General features: G+C 41.0%; 1 long non-coding RNA gene across 1 annotated transcript in view; it reads right to left on the bottom strand.

Moving 5' to 3' along the window:
- Nucleotides 1–15,353, bottom strand: part of LOC143029801 (uncharacterized) — a 247,475-nt gene that overhangs the window by 83,461 nt on the left and 148,661 nt on the right. Inside the window, exon 2 of the long non-coding RNA XR_012966876.1 lies at nucleotides 3,079–3,152. This is a non-coding gene — a long non-coding RNA (uncharacterized LOC143029801). The remainder of the gene's footprint in view (nucleotides 1–3,078; nucleotides 3,153–15,353) is intronic.

Below are 15,353 nucleotides of genomic sequence, written 5' to 3'. Positions count from 1 at the left end.
GTCCAACGATTTTATTCACCCGAAAGACATTCAGATGCTTACACTTATTTTGGTTAATTATTTGCGTGGAATCGTTTATCATATTTATTATGCCTTTCCTTGGGCGGTTTTGTTTTTATTATTATTATTATTATTATTATTATTATTATTATTATTATTATTCAGGTCAGAGACGAGCTCCCAGGATTTTTTTTTCTTAACCGACCTCCAACTTCATCATAGATCAGAAGGTCTCCAGTCGGTATGATTTGGCTATTGTAACCCATTACATCATTGCAGTACACACATACAGACACAGACACACACACAATAAAAAAAAAACCGGGGCACTTCCTTGCACACACACTCGCTCTCTCTCTCTCTCTCTCTCTCTCTCTCTCTCACACACACACACACACACACACACAAAATGTGCCCTTCCTTAACAGCACCATTACGTTCACGCTGGAGAGATTACAGACCAACCTTAGGCAAGACCGAACTCCCACGGTTAAAAGCAGAACGTTCTAAATGTAGTGTTTATTAAATGTAGAATTTTCAAGAGTTGGCTTTTTCAATGTTGCAAGATTTCTAAGTGTTGTAATATTTCAAAAGTTTATTCATAAATGTTTAAGTATTTTCAAATGTAGTATTCTAATATGTTCATTCACTTATTTACCTATTTGTGTATCTATTCATATATTCATTTATCACTGATATTCATCTTTTTTCATCCTACTTCGGTATAAACCAAAAGGTCTACCGTCGGGATTCTTTATTAGTGCAACTACCTGTAATTCGTAACAATTAACGGTGGTATTCTTAAAAAAAAATTCTTTCCTTATATAAATCCTTGGAAGAGAAAGATATTTTTTAAGAATACCACCGTAAGAATCTTACGGTGGTATTCTTAAAAAATTCTTTCCTCATATAAATCCTTGGAAGGGAAAGATTTTTTTTTAAGAATACCACCGTAAGAATGTTGCGGTGGTATTCTTAAAAAAAATCCTTATATAAAGCTTATATTAATCCTTGGAAGGAAAAAAAATCTTTTTTTAGGAATATCACCGTAATTTTTACCATCCCTTCCTCCTATCGTCTATCACAGCATAAGCTATCCTGTGATGCATCGTTCCGAAGGGATTAAAGAAATTTGCAACATCCAAATCACATTTCACAAAAAAACAAAGACAGAATCTTTCACTTTCATGTCGTAGTACAAGGATGATAATTACAACTGTTACCTCGAATTTCTCCGATTGAAAAACCCGCAGCCCCACAGAAACTCGGTAACCGCCCTCGAGCCTTCTTAATGACTTCAAATAGAAGACGTTATAGATTGTTATAGGTATCATTTTAATGTGGTTTTATTTCTGTATCACCTGTTAGGAAGAGAAAGAGGAAGAGGTGGAAGAAGATAAGGGAGAGGAGGAGGAGTAAGAGGAGAAGAAAGAACAGGAGGAAGAGAAGGAGGAGGAAAAGGAAGAGGTGGAGGAGGAGAAGAAATAGGAAGAGGAAGAAAAGGAGGAGGAAGTGGAAGAGGAGGAGAAAGAAGAGGAGGAATAAGAAGAAAAAAAGGAAGCTTAAGTGTTCAGGGGGAAGCTGAAGAAAAGTTAGGTCACCCCACCCCCCACCACCATAAAATCAAAATAAATGAACCTTGAACACAACAGCTTCGCCGTCAGAGCTGCTCTTGAAGAAGAAGCGCCGCGACCAGTTCACAGCGATCACGCTTCCTCATACAAAAAGTGAATGGAGACCCAGACACATACACTCACCCACCAAATCGTTCACTCTCACTCTCTACGCACACCTTTAGAAAAGGAGAGTGACCCGCGGGAGTGGAGTAAGCACACACACACGCACACACTACACGCGAGCAAACACCTGGACACGCGCACCCACGCCCAGACAGTTAGATTGAGAGAATGATTTAGTTCAAGGGAAACATACGAGAACAATAATCAGCTCCCCGAGGAACCATAACCAGATATCTTGAGCTCGGCAAGCCCATCAATAATAATGAAGGTCGCGAGGTCACATGCACGGTGGCCAACCGTGGGACTCGCTTTCATGTACTTAGACAAGGTATTGGACACCACCGCGCGTAACTCGATATACCTCGTACCAGACGTTGACTGTGCAGTGCATCGACCATCTGGAGCCTTCACAAAGAAGATAGGAGTCAAATCATAACAATATTTTTGGTGTTTCGGCGACGTTAACCAGCGTTTCTATCCTTGAAGACAATATCGCTATGGAAAGGTTGAGGCATACAGTTGGGAAAGGAGAGATAGCAGAAGAGAGTAGCAGTTGCAGTAGATAGTAGAAGAGAGTAGCAGCTGCAGTAGATAGCAGAAGAGAGTAGCAGTAGCAGTAGACAGCAGAAGAGAGTAAGTAGTAGCAGTAGATAGTAGAAGAGAGTAGCAGTAGTAGTAGATAGCAGAAGAGAGTAGTAGTTGTAGATAGCAGAAGAGTGGCAGTAGTAGCAGAGAGCAGATGAGAGTAGCAGTAGTAGTAGATAGCAGAAGAGAGTAGCAGTAGTAGTAGATAGCAGAAGAGAGCAGCAGTAGCAGTAGATAGCAGAAGAGAGGGAGTAGAATTAAAAGCGATCAGAATTCTTTTTTGAATAGAAATTACTCTCCAATCGTGAAAAAAATTCTGCGTGGCTCTGGTTCGTGGGGGTGTTGCTAAACTCCTTAAAATATTGACTACCTAAATTTTATTATGCGGTCAATTGTTAGAAAATAAGATCACAATTATGTTGTCCAAATCGAATTTCACAGTATGTCCATCTGCAAGGGGGTGGGGGTGCTATCAAGTTTGTTCGAGATTCACACACCATCTGAGGTCTACGTGACGTCATGTTCCCTCCAAGATCATTTGCAAAGAATGTAGATAGCCTCCATGCCTTCAAGGATTTTTTTTTTCTTTCTTTACAAAGAAGGACCGGGGACTGGGTTTACCAACATTCAAAGAAAGAAGGGCAAGGGGTGTTACAGTCACTCGACACAAATACGTCAATGAAAAAGTTTGCGGATATGAGAATAAGATGACGACAACAACAGTAACAACAACGAAGATGATAATGATTGTTACCTTGAACTTTCCTGGCCAGAAATCCAAGGCCCCATCGTAGCCGACAATAGTCCTCGGGTCCTCCAGCATTTTTTCTGTAAAAGAAAAAAAGAAAAAAGAAGAAAAAAGTGGACTAAGGAGAACAGTCGCGGGTTCTCAGTTTTTCTAAAAGAAAAAAAAAAATAATAATAATAATAATAATCGAGGGACCGAGTTCCAACCCCGAGGGGCTGCACCTCTAGATGGAGATAAGTATTATTGGGATTTAAAGATTTGCATTGGAGATGATTCTCTACGATGTTCATCTCGCAGGACCACCCTTTCCAGGTTCTCATCGTTGGTCCCTGGAAGTCGCATCCGACGACCCACAATTAGACTGAGAAGCCACATGCAATAAATAAATAAATAGATAAAATTATAAATGGAATGTCTTATGAGAGGTGGTAAAACCCCAGTCCACACATGAAAGTGCCTAGGTAGAAAATATTACATTAATAGATGGCTAAAAGTGAGTACACACACACATATATATATAACGAGTTGAAAAAAGTCTGCTGAAACGGATGAAGTATTTCCAGAAGAACAGATACGAAAACGGCTGTGAAGATGTCAGGCTGGAGGGAAGTCACAAGTCGGGTTCCACAAGGATCGGTGTTGGCACCAGTAACTTCTTCAATTACTTTGATTATGCGGAGAAACAGTTACATCAATTCATCTGTTGACGATGTGACAATACAAAGATCATGAAGTATGAAAGATGGGGATGTTTCAAAGTTGTTGCAGCTTAAATTCAAGGGGGTAGAAAGGGGTTTAAGGGAGAGAAGATCCTGAAAAGAAAGACGAAGAGAGTTAAAATTGGGACGTTACCAGTGGTTTCATCTTCTATTAAAAGAAAATTATCATTAACCGCCTTCACTTTAGATTTGTTAAGTTTTATCTCTTTTGACACAGGGTTAAGGGGTAGAGATGGGTTTATGAACAAGAAAATCCCAAAAAGGGAAAAACAGGAGATTAAAGAGGAGGAACAATGGAGCCAGAAGTGGATAATGAATTTCATTCCAAAAGAGAATTAAAATAACAGAACTAGGTCAAAGTAAGAACAGTTCATCTCTAGAATACGCAAAAAGGAAATGAAACAATCACTGAAGTAAAGGAGGAAATGAACCTAGGACTGTTTGTAATGGAAACCTTGTCACCGGAAAAAGCACATGAAGAAGCTTACACTTAAGACTTATAAATTGTTGATGAACATAAGTGTGACATTCCACTACATGGAAGAGGATAGGATGAATAAATACCGTAAATAAATAAATAAAATAGATAAATAAATAAAGCCTGATTCACCCCAGACTGGAGTATGCCGCAGTAATGTGATCCCTAGCAAAATTATAATAATAATAATAACAATAATAATGAATGATAATAATAATGAATGATAATAATAATGAATAATAATAATAATAATAATAATGGCAATAATAATAATAATGATAATAATAATAATAATTATAATAATAATAATAATGATAAAAGAACAATCCAAAGAGCATCAACCAAAATGGTTTCCAGCCCCTAATCAAAACCGGAGAAAAACTAAATAACCTCAAACTGGTAGCGTTAATAAAGATATTCAGAATTATGAAAAGACCTGATATAATCGACAAAGAGACTCCTTACTATGGGACAGAAGAGCAATCACAGGACACAGGAAGACAAACAACTAAAATGTACAAAGAACATAGAGAAATGTTTTCCCATGCAGATGCCTTGATCCACGGAATAACATGGAAGAAGAAATTATTCAGTCAGACGAAAAGAAATTTAGAGCTAAGTTTGACTAATTGAGGTTTAGCGACGGGACTTCTAAAGCGGCCCATACACGATCAATTATATTGCGCAATTTCATTGTCAATACTCTGAATTGACCATTAAATTGACCGTGCATGGGCGATATATCGCCCATACACGGTCATTTTAATTGTCAATTCAGAGTATTGACAATGAAATTGCGCAATATAATTGATCGTGTATGGGCCGCTTTAGAGCATAGCTCGCTTATTCTGTAAATTACAATTACGTCAACACGCGCACAAACACACACACACACACACACACACACATACACGAATCGTGGCGCAGTGGTATAGTTCCTGGCTGCCACTACGGAGGTTTGGGTTCGAATCCCACCCAGGGATGAAATAATTTCTGTATCACTGCACTGTGAGTCGTTACTCCAATTCTTGTGGGTGGGGAGTTGTGTGTGTGTGTGTGTGTGTGTGTGTGTGTGTGTAAGGTCACAGAATTACCAATAGATCGGTCATATATGAGTTAAGTTCTCTTCCGGGAGGGAAATAGCTGCCGATCACGAGTCCAACACGTGATCTAAATCCATGGCGAATCACACACACATATGCGACACATTCCCTAGTTCGATCCCACAGTCAGTGAAGGAAATAATTAGCTCACCGTCTCAAATTAGTTTCAAGTTAAAGGTGTCATTATCAACTGAAGTAGACGACTCCGTTTCATTCCAGACACATCACGACCGGCAGAAACAGAACAGACACTCCATATCACGACTTAATCTGAGGTCACCGAGGAGGAGATAAAAAAAAAAAATAATACAATAGTTCGCGTATTACCGACCTCACGAACCGGATGACATACGAGGGAGCAAGACTGTCGTCTTGACACGAGACGCGGCAGCGTTGCTTTGTCTTGTAAGAGAGGCACCGTCGCCTGGGCCTCCTCCGGTAGTAGAGTCTCGTCACAGCTTCAAGCTCCGAAGCTTCCGACCACAGTTGTGGACAAAAGACATGAGGTCATCGGATCTGTTGTTGCTGTGAGAATAACACGGTTGGGTAATTCAGGTTGAAGACCCTTCTGGGATGAGGAATTACCGCTATCACAATAAGATAAAAGGGCCTTTATTAGAGGAAAGATAGTGGACATAGTTATCTCTTTATTTGCACGCACTCACGGTTTGCTGGAATAGCGTAGCGTCTTGACCTCCCACGAAGTAGTTCCGAGATCGAGCCCTATTCATAGTCTAAAAACTTCACTATCTGTGTACTCCTTCAGCAAGGAAATGTGTGTGTGTGTGTGTGTGTGTGTGTGTGAGAGAGAGAGAGAGAGAGAGAGAGAGAGAGAGAGAGAGAGAGAGAGAGAGAGAGAGAGAGAGAGAATGCCACAAAAATGCCCTCATATCGGTCTATACTGTATACGAGCTCTAAACTCTCATGCTGGGGCTGTAATAGCTGTCGATCACGAGTCTTTCACTACTCCGAGACCTTTGCGAAACACCCCTACACATATACGCACAAACACACATACACAGTCGATCACGAGTCCTTTACATGCTCCAAGTCCGTTGTGAATCACCCCTACGTACACACACACAAACGCAAGCACAAACACAGGCACAGTACGTACAAATGTGTAAGCCTGCCCGGACGTCTCCGGAAATAGCTGAATAATCGTGCTTATAACCATCCGGTCAGTCTTCTTGGAGGCAAACTGGCCCTATTTCCCATCACCAAAAACTTGTGAAACTTCCTTCAAGAACCTGATTCCCCCGGAACTTCGTCCGGTTGCTGACCAGGTCTTCCCGCACTCGAAGTCCCCAATACATTATGGTACATCGATTTTTCATTAATGCAGGGGTTCTTATTTTTCTATGCTATGCTTTTTTCAATCTCATTGTCACAAGGCTCATCATCATTTCAATCTCATCATTGTCACAAGGCGAAACCTTTTGGGCGAAATGATTCAAAACTGTAGCATTGTACCTGTTGATTACTTCCGATACATTCCTAAAACCGTGAGAGAATATTTTAGGGTATGTATATATACAATCGCACGCGCAAACCCACACAGAGCTAAGTACTATTATCATTGTTCCTTATGTGTTTCTTGCACAAATGCGAGGTCACCCACTATGGAGTCAGGATTCAAGACCAGGCTGTGCCCTTCATTTTTAGATGATGGTCGTAAGGGTGGGAGGTGGTGGTGGGGGCGACAAGAATTAAAGTCTCCTGAACGATCAAGACGAAAATACCAAATTGTGCACTTCCCTATACAACATAAGATCCCCCCCACCCCCAAGGTTACTACATGTATACGTCTTGAAGAGAGTGACCTTCCTTGGTAGAGATCCCTCTACCCAGAAGGCCATTTGACGACAGGGAATGATCTACTAAGTCATGAATACTTCGACTGATGTACCTGGTGGAGTTTGTGATTGTACCAGACTTAAATCCTCAAGGTTCGGTCCTTCGTGATTCACCTTCTCTTGTGTGGATGCTAGACCTGGACCCCCCACAAAAAAAAAAAAAAAAAAAAAATAATAATAATAATAATAATAATAATAATAAAACGCATTAATGAAAATAATAATAAAATAAATAAATAAATAAAAAATGATAATCTTAAAATATCTCTCAATCTACATCGAAGGGTGTCTTTGAGGAAGTACAGTGCACCGCAGGAGCGACCGCTTTGTTTTGAAACAGGAGCAACTCGCTCGGACCTTGACATAATTCACCCAACGCCGTCTCACGCACTCCGAACATGCAACTTCCCTTGGGAATGTCAACCCTGATTACAGGATCATCTCTGACGAAGGTGGTGACCCTGGGAGGAGGAACTCGAGGAGCCACCACCTACTTGGAACTCAGCGACACGAGACATCAAAACTCTCACTCTTTGACCATCCCCGACACATGTCCAAACCATCTCACGTTTTCTTTTCTTCTCAACCTTTCCTCACATTTTCTATCGTTATCTGAAATTCTCTCTATTACTCCAATACCACATCATCTCTTTCGCTACTACCTTCTGTTGGGCGTGCTTTTATGTCAAAGGACACTTTTACCACCCTCGATTTTCTTTCTTTCCGTTTCTACCAAACAATTTTTCTTGAATCCAGTATTATATGTTAAGAGTCACCACAACTACCACCACATCTGTGTATCTTAAAACCTTCATATCTTCCAGCTTTCTTCAATTTCACCACTATTTTTAATGATCCCACTGTTGTTTGTGTGCGTGTGAGTTTGTGTGCGTGCGTGCGTGTGTGTGTGTGTGTGTGTGTATGTGTGTATGTGTGCGCTCGCGTATGTATGCGTGTCTATGTGTGCATGTATATGTAGGCGTATGAGTGTCTGTATGTGCGTGGTGCGTGTGTACGTCTGTATGTGCATGTGTATGCAGGTGCATGTGTATTTGTATGTGCATGTGAATGCGTGTGCTTGTGTGTGTGTGTGTGTGTGTGTGTGTGTGTGTGTGTGTGTGTGCATGTGTGTGTGTGCATGTATGCGCGTGTTAATACGTGCGTGCGTGTGTGTGTGTGTGTTAATACGTGCGTGCGTGTGTGTGTGTTAATACGTGCGTGCGTGTGCGTGTGTGTGTGTGTATTAATACGTACGTGTGTGTGTGTGTGTATTAATACGTACGTGTGTGTGTGTGTGTGTGTTAATACGTGTGTGCGTATGTGTGTGTGTGTGTGTTAGTGATGTGCCAGAACCAAAATTTTTACCGATACCGATATTTTTTTTAGCATTTTACCGATACCGATACCGATACCGATACAGGAATTTAATGGGTTACCGATACCGATACCGATACCGATATTTTGCGCATTGCTCACAATGCCTTGTACTTTATTGTGCACTTTTTCATAAAGCTCTGGGATAGTTGTGTTAGAGATGTATTTCCTGCTTGGGATCTTATAGTTTGGTTTTAAGTGATTAAGGAGCCTAGCAAATCCCAGATCTTCTACAATAGATATAGGTTGACAATCTATTGTGATCATTTCAGCAATATATTTGTGTACCTCTTTTGCTGGAGCACTGTTGATGTCCCAAATCTTTTTGTACTGGAGAGTAGCTTCAAGAGTTGGCTGTTGAGATACCTGTTTTGCACTTGAACAGCCTGTTTGACTTTGACTAGAAGTTGAAGTTGAAATTTTTAGCTTTTTGGTAGGTGGAACATTTAAGAATGAGGCAAGTGTTGGGTTTGATTCAGCTGCTTTTTTCTGCTCCAATTCGGCATTTCCAAACTCATCAGGATGTTTATGTTGAAGATGCTTTCTAATATTTGTTGTTGTTTGGGTTTGCCTGTTTATTCCTCCTCTGCTTAATATTGTATTACAGAAATTACAGGATACTTTTGAAGAATCATCTTTGCATACTGTCACTAGATTCCATATAACACTTTGCTTTGACTTAGGCATTATTGCTAATTCTGGCAATTCTAATTGTAATTTAATAAATTTATCACAATATTGACTATCTGAAAAATGCAAGTTCAAATATTAAATATAAATAAATAATTACAATAAATAAATATTAAGAATGAGATCGAAAAGGGTAATAGGATAATAGCCATCAGCTAGCTCTCTTCTCTTCTTACATAAGACGCAAATGATTCCACAACCACATGGCGTGAAAGACACCCTTTACTTTATATATTTATATAATTATTTATTTGTTTCATGAATGAAAGTAATTTAATTTAAATTTTCTCTCAAGGTATCGGTATCGGTATCGGTATTTATTTTTCAATACCGATACCGATATACCGATACCTTCTATTTTACCGATACCGATATATACCGATACCGATAGCTTGAAAATAAACCGATATTTACCGATACCGATACCGATACCGAAGCTTCGGTACATCACTAGTGTGTGTGTGTGTGTGCATGAGTGTGTGTATGTGTGTGTGTATGTGTGTGTGTGTGTGTGTGTCTGTATGTGTGTGTGTATGTACGTGTATGTGTGTGTGCGTGTATGTGAGTGTGTGTTGAGAAATTCTGACAGGTTGGCATGTGTGGTAAGAGGAAACACAGGAAGTTTAATCCTAGTTTTTCTCCGGACTAGTTTCGCAATGAGCTTTCTCATTCCTTTGAGAGACCTCATTGCCAAACTAGCTAAGGTTAAGACTCCTATGTTACATATTCCCACCACCCACACCATATATCTATCTATCTATATATATATATATATATATATATATATATATATATATATATGTTGTGTGTGTGTGTTTGTATGTGCGCGTGTGTGTGTATGTGTGTGTGTGTATTCTTGTGTAATATACAGTACATGTACAGAATTGATTACTTGTCAAACTTAAATCGACCAAGCATGACATTTCTTCCAATAAAGATCTACATAAGTACTTGTTCATGAGTTCTTCCGACTTGGAAAACAAAAGATAAACAAAACTCATGAATATTAACGATTACCTCGAATTCCACCGACTGGGAACCCGCACCCCCACAGTGGTCGTCAACGATCCTCAAACCTCCCCACACACAAGTCTCTGAGTCCTTGTGTTGTAGTCTGTGTTGCAACGGTGTTGGTTTGTTTGCATGGCATCGATTATTTGGAGGAGGAGGAGGAGGAAGAGTATGAGGAAGAGGAGAAGGAGGAGGGGGAAGAGAAGGAGAAGGAGGAGGAGACGGGGGAGCAGGAGTACGTGGAATAGGAAGAAGAGGAGGAGGAGGAGTACGAGGAAGAGGAGGAAGAAAAGGAGGACGAGGATGAGGAGATGGGGGAGGAGGAGTACGAGGAATAGGAGGAATAAGAGGAGGAAAAGGAGGAAGAAGGGGAGGAGGAGAAGGAGGAAGAGGAGAAGGACGAGGACGAGGGGAAAGAGGAAGAGTAAGGAGGAGGAGGGAGGCTGTCACCGGGTGTCAGTTCTCTTTATGTGAATAATTTGAGGGGAAAATGGCCAAAAGTCGAGGAAGTTGTAAGCCTCATTAGTCTGTTTACTTTGGAAACAGATTTTCTGCACCCAAGTCTCGGTGTAGACTTTGGCTGTTACCAAAAGGCTTGGAGCCTCATTAATGCTAATGGCAAGTTACGAAACGTGCATCGACGAGCCACTAACATAGTAAAAAAAATCCTTTCACTGATATTTAATATTTTTCAGGCTGTCGCCAACCAATCTTATTCAACTGAGAGAAGGCTATTAAGGAGCATATTTTTTAAGCTGAAATTGGAACAGGAATGCATCTGCTGCTAAAACAACTGCACGTAGTTTATGAATTTAACACTGAAAAGAGAAACTCCCAAGAAACGCTTTCATTCCTTATTCTCGCAGGTTTCGTTTCCTTTAAAATACAATGTGCGTGTCCGTGTGTGTGTGTGTGTGTGTGTGTGTGTGTGTATAATTTCGTGCGCGAACTTGGATATGTGCCCTTACACATACACATGCACATATTTCTAAACTATATACTTATGCCACACACACACACAATATATTATATATATATATATTATATATATATATATATATGTATACATACACACACACACACGCATATATATATATATATATGGTTGGCGAAGGTCATCCAAGGTCAAGATGTAACCGCCAGTCATTTAGAATTAATGAAACCTTTCAACTATAAGGCTTGTGGTAGTAATTTCATTTCCGTCAAATTTAAAATGTAATTTTACTATGATAAACTTAATTGTAATTGTAAACTTTGATTTATAGATATAATCTTGTATATGTCCAACCATTAATGTAATTTAGGTTCCAACTTGTAGTATCACAAATATTTATTGTATCTTTAGAACAGAAATACTAGAAGATGTCTTAAAAAGACGAAACGTCGTGTAATAAAATGGAAAACTATAAGGAATTAGTTTATGCCCACCCCATCCAAGGGAAGAGTATAATTAGAAAAATCGAAAACACACGAAAGAAAATGAACATATATATATATATATGATATATATATATATGTACATATTTATATATATATATATATATACACACATATATATATACATATTTATATATATATATATACACATATACACACACACACATATACATATACACACACATATACATATACATATACACACACACACACACATATACATACACACACACACACACATACATATACACACACATACATATACACACACACACACATACACACACACACATACACACACACACAGATATATATATATATATTTTTATATATATATATATATATATATATATATATATATATATCGGCACGTTCCCCAGGGACCAGGCGTTGTAAAATGATCGTCACGCCCTCGCCGCGTGTGTGTCGGGAGAAGGCCACGCCTCAGCCAGCCTCCACAGGCGGCGGCGGCGGCAGGGGAGCAGTCACGATCTACACATTGTGTCTCATGTAGCGTCGGTGGCGGCACAGGGTCAGATCGGCGTCCTCAAGGTCAGATGCCTGGGTCCGTTTTCTTTCCTTTTCTGCTTCCTCCGCTTTTTCCTTCACCCTCTCGTTTTCTCCCTCTCTCTATTTGTCTTTAATTTTTCCTCGTTTTTTTTTTCCTTCTCATACTTAGGTTTTTCTTTTTTTTTCGATTCTCCTTATTTTGTTTTGTTTTCTTTTCACTAACACTTCTTGTCCTCTTTCCTTTCCATTTTTCCTCTTTCATTTTACTTTTTCCTTTTAACTCATTTATTCCTTCTTCATTTTATCCTATATCCTTTTCTACTCTTTTCTTCCTCATTTTCCTCCTCTTCCTTATTTCTTCTTCACTATTCCTTTTTCCCTCTTTTCTTCCTTGTTTTTTTCTCATCTTCCTTGTTTATTCTTTCCTCCTCAATCTTTTCCTACTTCATCATTTCCTTCCTTTTTGCCCACTCCTCTTTCCTGTGGTCTTCTTCCTTGTTTCCAAGCGTTCCTCCGTCACCTTTTTTTTTCTCTTACGACATACAGGGTTCGCCCCGCCCGAGACGACATATCCGCCCACCCACGAGGAAATCTCTAACCTCCGTTGCTGTTACCCAACCTCGTTCGACTTCTGGCCGCTGAGCAGACGACTTTCTCACTTCACTTTTCTCGCGTACAACTCATTATATTATCACCCTGGGCAAGATCCAGACGGTGAAGCAAGAGAGTTGGCATTTCCTGAACAGTGACTTGGACTAAACGTATTCTGAACTAACCTAACCTAGCCTAACATGCTTGAGTATACTCAGGGTTATTTTTTAGAGTAGTATTTCCTAAACAATAACCAGCGCTTCTATACTTGGGGACAATCACGCTACCCAAGTAGAAGTATACAAGTGATCAGTATTCATTTTCAAGTGGATATTATTTTCCTGTCATAGTGGCTCTGGTCCGTAGGGGGTTTCACTAAAATCCTTAATATATCGACTGGACAAAACATAGGGGCCACCAGATGATTTTATTTATATACGGAAGGGAGAGGGGAGGAAGGGAGGCTCTAATTGGGGAGGTCTCGAGTCTGCCCACACAACTGAATAGAATCTTTGGACGGCCACCAGAAGCAAATCAGTAGAGTCCGCCACCAGGTGGGCAAAGGTGAACAAATGGCGAGAGTTTCTTGTGCACTTGGCGGAATGGTCTTGAACGAATCTGAAGTCTACGTCGACCAACAATGCAACCACGCCCATGCCTTCGCCTTCTTCAGCATCACCTCACCCACGTTTACTATCAAGTCATTGCAATAATAAAATAAAATAAAAATAAAAAAATAAGTTCGTATGGTCAGCCCATCGACTCTTCTGTGGAAGGGTCCGGGAGAAAAAGATCGGGGCGTCGAACTTCAAAGGTAATATCCGAGGCCTTCGGTCGAACTCATCAAAGCCTCCTACAGCGCCTTCGGCAGAGTGAGAACGAGTTCAAGACTGACCCTCCCCCTTCCCCCACCTTCCCACCCGGCTGCCGCGCCGCCGCCGTGACCCGGGTGACCCGCATGGGGGCGGAACCGACACGTTCCTGTCCCGCTTCGCCAATACCTTCACCCCCCCCCCCCCAAAAAAAAAAAAAAAAAAAAAAAAAGTCGGACGCTCGTGCCGGCTGTCAGCCCAGGACGCCGCCGCTCGCCCAACCGGCGGTGACGTCGTCGGCGGCGAAAACCGGCTGTACCCCCGGATTCACTGGGTCTCCCCGGAACATTACACTAACCCAGACATATCTGCAAGCCACTAACCCTCAGCAGAACATATCTTATCGTAAACCTTAACAAAATATCTAAACTGTGCCACGGTATGCCAGAGATTAAAACGAAATTCAGGAGACAGTGTAGCTGGTTCCACCTGGTGTAGCTCCAGGAACCATCTACCTCACCACCTGTCTCCAGCCACCTCACTTATACATCTAAGAACTACTTACAGAAGGCTACATCTCTTGGTATAACCACCTGTCCTCCAGATGGCACAATCTCGTCCAAGTTCGAATTCTGACACATTCTGGCATAGCACTCCGCCTCTTTTCCCGTGTTATGGCACCCGAGTTGGCACTTGGGACTCAGTTCGAATCCCACCTGCTGCACATGTTCGAAGTAATTTCGTTCGAATCGGATCATGGAGTTCGAATCCGATTCGAAGAACAACTTCGAATCCTGATGCCGTTCTTTGTTGTTAGATCCATGTCACTCGAACTGAACCTTTGTGTTGGGTTCGAATCCTGCGAGCTACTTTCGTAAATTGAAAAATACATTATATATTCTAACAAAATATGGTATGTGGTTTTTATGAGTACTTAAACTATACTTTATTACCAGGCATTCTATAATGGTCATTACATGTTTCTTGACGTCTGGGAGGGAGGCAGGAAGAAAAAAAGTGGTGAGGAAGGTAGGGAGAGGAACAGAAAGGGAGAGGAAAAAGGAGAAAGAGGGAGCGAGGAAGAGTGAAGAACCAAGAGAGAGGGAGGGAGGGAGAAAGAGAATGAGAGAGAGAGAGGGAACGAGGGAGGGAGAGAGAGAATGAGAGAGAAAGGGACGAGAGAAGAGAGGAAGAGAGAGAGAGAGAGAGAGAGAGAGAGAGAGAGAGAGAGAGGAAGAGAGAGAGAGAGGGAGAGAGAGAGGGAGAGAGAGAATGAGAATGAGAGGGAGGAAGAGAGAAAAGGGGGGAATGAGAGAGAGAGAGAGAGAGAGAGAGAGAGAGAGAGAGAGAGAGAGAGAGAGAGGGGGGGGGATCAAAATGATTATATAAAGGTATGACCCATATTATATATTAAGAACCAAGTCACCATGGCAAAAGACCATGACGTAACGGAATCCCAAACACAGACAGATTTCCCTAGACGGAGTTCGACTAGACGACGAACAGGATCGAATCTCTCTCGGGGATCACCGAAAAGTAAGGCGGGTGCGGAAATGCATCGCCATATAAGTGTGTGAGGTTCTGTATTTACTCGAATAAAAACCAACTATGACCATCGCCCACCGTGCTGACCCGTACATCTTTTCGGGGATGTTTTATCTACAGGGGAACATCGAGAGGAGGTTACTGACATTCCCTGT

This window comes from Oratosquilla oratoria, chromosome 11 (assembly GCF_046742065.1).
Source record: "Oratosquilla oratoria isolate Oo_2021 chromosome 11, ASM4674206v1, whole genome shotgun sequence".
Classification (NCBI taxonomy): Eukaryota; Metazoa; Arthropoda; class Malacostraca; order Stomatopoda; family Squillidae; genus Oratosquilla; species Oratosquilla oratoria.
The sequence above is the reverse complement of the archived record's forward strand: the minus strand, read 5'-3'. Positions and strand labels throughout refer to the sequence as shown.